Source organism: Dermacentor albipictus, chromosome 10 (genome assembly GCF_038994185.2).
Source record: "Dermacentor albipictus isolate Rhodes 1998 colony chromosome 10, USDA_Dalb.pri_finalv2, whole genome shotgun sequence".
Classification (NCBI taxonomy): Eukaryota; Metazoa; Arthropoda; class Arachnida; order Ixodida; family Ixodidae; genus Dermacentor; species Dermacentor albipictus.
This window is the reverse complement of record NC_091830.1, coordinates 95,118,518-95,124,963: the sequence shown is the minus strand read 5'-3', so window position 1 is coordinate 95,124,963 and position 6,446 is coordinate 95,118,518.

Genomic DNA, 6,446 nt, shown 5'->3' with positions numbered 1-6,446 from the left:
ACGCACGCCAAAAGTCAGCAGGCACTGCTTGGCCCTCCGAGAGAGACACCCCACTTGTTTTGACCTTGAAGGCGGCGCTTTCGGTAGGCGAGGTCCAGGAAAGAGGGAGGTCCCGCGATCGCCGTTTCGTGAACCGGGCGCTCTCGATTTTCTAGGTCACTGGGTTTCTTTCGGTCGCACGTGTCCAGGCGGCGCTGCTCGACGGAATACTGATGCAGTGGGAAGAAACGAGCGAGTTTTGAATCTCTCTGACCTAATCGGTCAAGGTGGACGGTTGATCAGATTGAGCTTTCAATGCGACCACATCGACGTCTGCTTACACATGCAACGTATGCACAGAAGATAAGCAGCCGATAAACCCCTGATCCTTACAAGGTTAAACAATGGGTAATATTTATCGATAGCACGTTAAGCAATCAACTCTATTTATACAATACATAAATTCGGCGACGAGAGCCGCCCTAAAAGATCTTTGCTACCACAATGATACTCCGCCGCCTCCTCCGCTATCCTAGGTAGCAACAACAAAGCTTGCGATTAACAGGCACCCCTATATGTAATGCACAACTATTAACGAAAGTATTGCATATGCAAACGTAGCCTAATACACAGTATTAGAACACAGCGTGTTCCAGAAAATGTGTTCGAAATCTCCCTAATGTAACGAATATGAGATAATTCAAAAATTTCCTCGAGATTGCTTTTCAAACGAAGACACGCAGTTTAAGATAACGATAGGTATTTATTAGATAAGCAGCTCTACCTTTTTAGCCGAACGAGTCAGATAACCGAATTGCTAGATTTGAAACCCGCTTTCCGAGGAGGTCGTCATCGTTTCCATATGTTGCATAGTGCTGGCAATGCCAATTTGTGGAAAGTAATGAATTCCTGCAAGGTCATGAATTCCTGCACGTTTAAACGTTTGTATTTGGTTCCATTCTGGAATGACAAACGCAACTTACAGAAGGATTTGTGTGGCAAGAACCATCCGAATGCGCTTGAATATAGCCAGGGTATCGAAAGTATGTCTGGTATAACGCCAGTTGTTGTGCTGCTATCATAAACGTGCCTCGTTTGCGAATAATTCCCTAAACTGAAAGCTCAATTTTTGGAGCTACGAGTGGCCATGTAGAATAGGAGATATTTGAGAACCAAAATTCGTGATGTGATAGTAGATCTTTGAACACCTGAATCACAGAATAGATATTCGTCCTCTCTCGCTCAATTAGTGATCTTGCTAGCGGGTGCCTTTCGTTCTTCTCTGAAACGCGAAAATCGTGTTGACAGGTTTCAACCGTCCTCGTAATAGGAAATTGAGGAAGACATCCCTGTGCAATTACTGAGAATTATGCTGCTCGACGAAAGCCTAAGCCTAGTTTAGGGCTCCCAGCTATTAATCGTTGGAGTCTCTCTACAGATGAACGGGAGATTCCATACAGAACAGGTGAAGGATATGTTACGTTTGGCTTTAATAAGTGCATTATGTACTTTTAGTAAGGATGAAAGCAATACTCTATATCGTGCCTGCTGCGCGGCGGAGAACCTTTACTATTGAGTTTACTTGTTCTTCGAGGGCTTGAATGTGACGATTCGAAGAAAGTTGTCTGTCTACTGTAACCCCCAACAATTTCTGTTGTTTCACTATGTCTAAGGCACGTATTCACAAACGGAACTTACCCTTAACTTATGACTTAAGTAGCCGGTCAATGCTTAACGCGTTTCATAGACAAATCTTGTACTTACAGTAAACTTTATTGGACACTTGAGTGCAGGAAAGTAAAGTACGGTCATTGGAAACCTTAAGTGCGACTTTTGCTACTCTCGCATGGCAAGCAAGATGGCCGCCTGCTACGGCAGCCTCGACGACTTTGACGATCTCGCCGGACATGTGCGCAATATTACGGAGGATGAGACATACCGATACGTGTCGCCATTACGACCACGGCTTGAGGATGGACAGAATCCCACGGAAGTATAGAATGACGCGGAATTCTCGTGGCGGTACCACTTTTCCAAGCAAGCGGTGCTACGGCTGTAGGAAATGTTGACACTGGTCCCCAAAGACAACGAACGCGGTCACCCCGGGCAGCCGCTGCTCCAGCTTCTAATCGCGCTGCGATTCTACGGTGCCGGAACATTTCAGGTTGTCACCGGGAACCTCCTTAATGTTTCGCAAGCAACTGTGTCTCGAATCATTGCACGAATGTCAAGAATGATTGAAGAGATTTTGTTCCCGCAGCTCGTGAAGTTGCCAGATGCTAATGATTTGGCATCCGTAATGGAGCAGTTCTATACACAATCGCATGGTTTCCTGGTGTGAGCAGGTGCATTTACTGCACTTATGTACCCATCAGAAGTCCCGGAGGAGACGACGCGGAGTTGTTTCGCTGTCGAAAGGCTGCAATGGCGCGAAACGAACTCAAGGAGCACGGCGCGTTCTTCTTCGGAAAAGTTTGTTTTCCCTTTTTCCATCGTCCGCGCGGGTTTAAAACACGCAACGCACACACACTCTCTGCGCAAGAACACCTCAAGTTTTCAGCAGCAAAACCAAAAAAAAGTCGGGACGGCGACACACAGAACCACAGTGGCTGCGAGAACCAATGTGAACTTGTGGCCAGATGAGTTTGAGTAAGGCGCTAAAACCAAACCGTTCCTTGCAATTTACTCAGAATAATGCGCGGGCAAGCACTGCAACAGTTGTATTCACATTACCCTGCTGCAAAAATTATTTTTTTGCGATTGAACCTATCGTAGACGTAAAATATTTACGTATCCTCCACACCAGACGACATACTTGACTCCAAAAGTGTTACTTTCGAAAGTGATACTTAAGTGTCGTTTTTGAAGTACTCGTTTAAAACTTTCCTAACACTTGTACTTTTCCCGCACTTAGTGACGCCCTACTTAAGTTCTGTTTTTGAATACGGGCCTAAAGGTTGTCCCTTAAGGCACAGTTGAAAATCCTTTAGGTGTAGTCTGGTGAAAGACAACACAGCCGTCTTACTGTAAGTTCCATTCCTCTTCTCCATTGCCGCCACCCATGAGATTATCTCAGCCTCTATAATTTTCCGTTTGACGTTCTTTGTTGCCGTGTTGCTCACCATACAGGTCGCATACTTTCTGGTAAGCTTCCTAGTTCTTTTCCTCCACGGTGAATCAATGTTTTTCCTTTACAGATACCTGAACACTCTCCCAGCCCATTTACTTTCTTCATTTCCCAGTCATTCGTAACATTCAATTCTACTTCGAGCTTCCCTCACATCTAAACTTGTCTAGCCCACATCACCCTGTACAGATTCGTTTGTAGCCTTCCCATGAGCGCCAAATGCGAGGCGGCTCATTGATCTTTGGTTGCCATCGAGTCCTGATTGTGCCCATGATTTGAAGCTAACAACCGCATTTGCAAATGTTAGTCTTGGAATAATTACACCTTTCTACATACCCCGGAGCACCTCGTAGTAATTGTACCCCCATAGCGCTCTGTATTTCAATATGGCTGCATTTTTCTCCCCTTAACTGGCATAGTTTTTTCTGTGTTTCCATATATCTATTGCCCCTGTGTGTTCATATACCAATGTGTTTGTATTCGTTTACGCGAGGTATTTCCTGGCCCTGTATTGACCCTGTCTCTTCATTGTTTTGATTAAAGAGCATAAGACTGATTTTTAACACTCAATTTCAGACCTACATTCTCGCCTTCCTGTCCACAGGTATTAGCCAGATGTTGCATGTCACTTTGGTTGTTAGCTAGCAACAATGTCTCCCGCATAAGACAAACCTGGAAGCTGCTGCTCTACTACTGTACCCACCTATTTGGTGAGATTAAACCCAATATCGCTTCCCTCTAGCACCCTTTCCACTTTCACCATGCACATCATAAACAGCAGGGAACATAAGAGGCACCCCTGCCTTGTTGATATCAACTTTCTTCTCGCTCCTCATCCCTTCCCATTCAACACAAATAGTAGTTTCTCAATAAATATCTCTGAAAAGCTGTATACAGTCGCCGCCTAAGCCTTCCCCTTTCAGAATATCCAACGGTTGTTATAGCAGCGCGCCCCCTAGCGGCGGAGAACGAGCGCAGCGCTGATATCAATGGGGCATCAATCACTAGGCTTCACGCTTGCGATGAGTGCACAAGGACGAAGAATGGGCCATCTATCATAGGTTCTGACACTTATGCTAATGAACCTGGAACACTAAACGCTCTATTACTCTAGCTCTGGAAAGGAAAAGTTATCTTTGTCGACGAGACGGTATACAAGCACGGACGCAGAAAATTTGCCGGGGTAGCCGTATACAGCTTCGCTGTAAAAGCAGCGCTGATTGGATTACTTCTCACCCTTGCTCATTTCCGGTGTATGCAACTACCATTCTCTATGACATAGTAACGCATGTTATGAAATTACGTACATAAACAGTCTTGAAAACTTGCTAACACCCCCTCTCTAAGTTATGTTTATCTAGTTCAAATGGTTGGCTTCTAAGAACCTTTGTAACGCACATGTTTAACCAAAGGCTGATGCGAATAATTTTACTATTTTTCTTCCAGGCAGGTCGACGTTTTAATGCTTAAATATAGTTTATTATAATTTTTCTTTGCATTGGGAAAAGCAGCCCCATTTCTTCGTTTCCATCGCGCAGCAGGACAACGTCCAAGCACGTATACCTGGCCGACCTGACTGCAGCGTAACACTTGAGTGACCTTCGAATTAGAAATGTCCTTATGGCCATTACTGAAATTCTTCTTTTGTATAAAGCATTATTTATGCCGCAAGTTAGGAGTCAGCCGCTGTGATAAACGCTTCGCGATTTTAAGAATCGAGGACTCGTATAAAAGATCACGCGTGGAACCTTCAAGTAAACTCAAGGCCAAAGCTTATGCTACAGCGGATGTCAGCAGCAAAATGAAAAAGTGTTACCTATGAAATTTGAGCCATTTCATTTCCTCAATGCATTTTCAGTGCTACTATATGGGGTATTTGGCGCCTTTGAATACTGTGAAGTACTGTATAAACTATGTGGTGTTGTCGCGCCGACGTTCGCTTGGCATTGAGGGTGTCGATGATTTCGGCGTCATTTTCATCCCAACAGCCTTATTCTCGGTGCCTCATCTACTGTGGTTATGGTTCATGCTTGGATCATATAATTATCATTGTCATGCACGCCTCACTTGTGTCGCCGACGCTGTTTTCGTGAGCGTGGCAACGAAGAATTGCACGAAAACACACCGCCATCTTGTCGAGAATAGTTTTTATGCGATGCACATAATGTAATCATCGTGTAGTACAGTAATGTTCATTCTGGCCTCTGAAATGCATACTAGCGGCAACATGTCTGAGTTGGCATGGAGCGCAAAACCATGCAAAAATAAACCTTCACTGTTGTTGCCCGATAGCTCGTTCGTTAGCACGTTCTTCCACCAAATGCCCATTGCTTCATTCGCATGTATTCCAATCGCACTGGAGGCAGCTTTGGAGAAGCTTTATTTATCTTCACGATGTGGCAACAGTGAAGCTAGAGATAATGACATGGCCTGGCGACGAAAAAAGACAATTGTGTGCACTCGATGGTGAAGACAATCTTCGTCAGAGTAATAGAATGAAATGACAAAGAAAACCAAGTTTCGAGCACGTAACTCTTGTGTAGGCAAAGTTTTCGGCCGATGCCATCTTAGGATGACTGTCGGCATTTTTGCATTTCAAATTTAAACTATGAAGCTACACGTCCTATTGCCACATCCGAAAAGCATACAAAGGAGACGTGTACTGCACTAGGGCTCCTTTATTATGATTCGATTATGATGATGATGATGATGATGATGATGCTTTATTGGCATTGCCTTTGGAACAGGACGCTGAGAAATGGTCGCGAAGCCTCATTCAGCATGGTCAGGTATCAGGTATGCTATACATGCTTTTCATTCGAGCATTCTTTATACATCTTCTTAATCTTTTTTATGATCTTCAAAACTTCCCTGTGTACCTGGCATCGCTACCTATTTCTTTATCGGATCCGGTGGTATCAACCCTAACCCGGTTTTTTTTTGCCACCAATTCTCGAAACGTCCATTGCTTATCTCGACTGCTGGCCGGTCGATGCTTCCTTCCACATGAATTCCAAGCGCTTCTGGAATGTGTACGTTACCTGCGGGTCTCACTGGGTGAATCCCTTCGCCTTCCATTAGGATGTGCTGAGTGCTTGCTTCTGTACAGGCTGCGCCACATTACGGCGCCGCCGAAAAGTCCGCGCGAGCCGCAAGTTGGATTTTGCCGAGCGCAAGGGAGATGTTATAGTATTTTCTTTTTTGTCATTGGAGAGTGGCACATACCCAGTGACACATTCCGGTTCGGCGGTTGGTCTTGAAACCTGTTCCCGCAGCAGCCGGATGCTCTACCCATTAGACCATGAACTACACAGTAACCCAAGTTGGAGAGAAAGAGGTT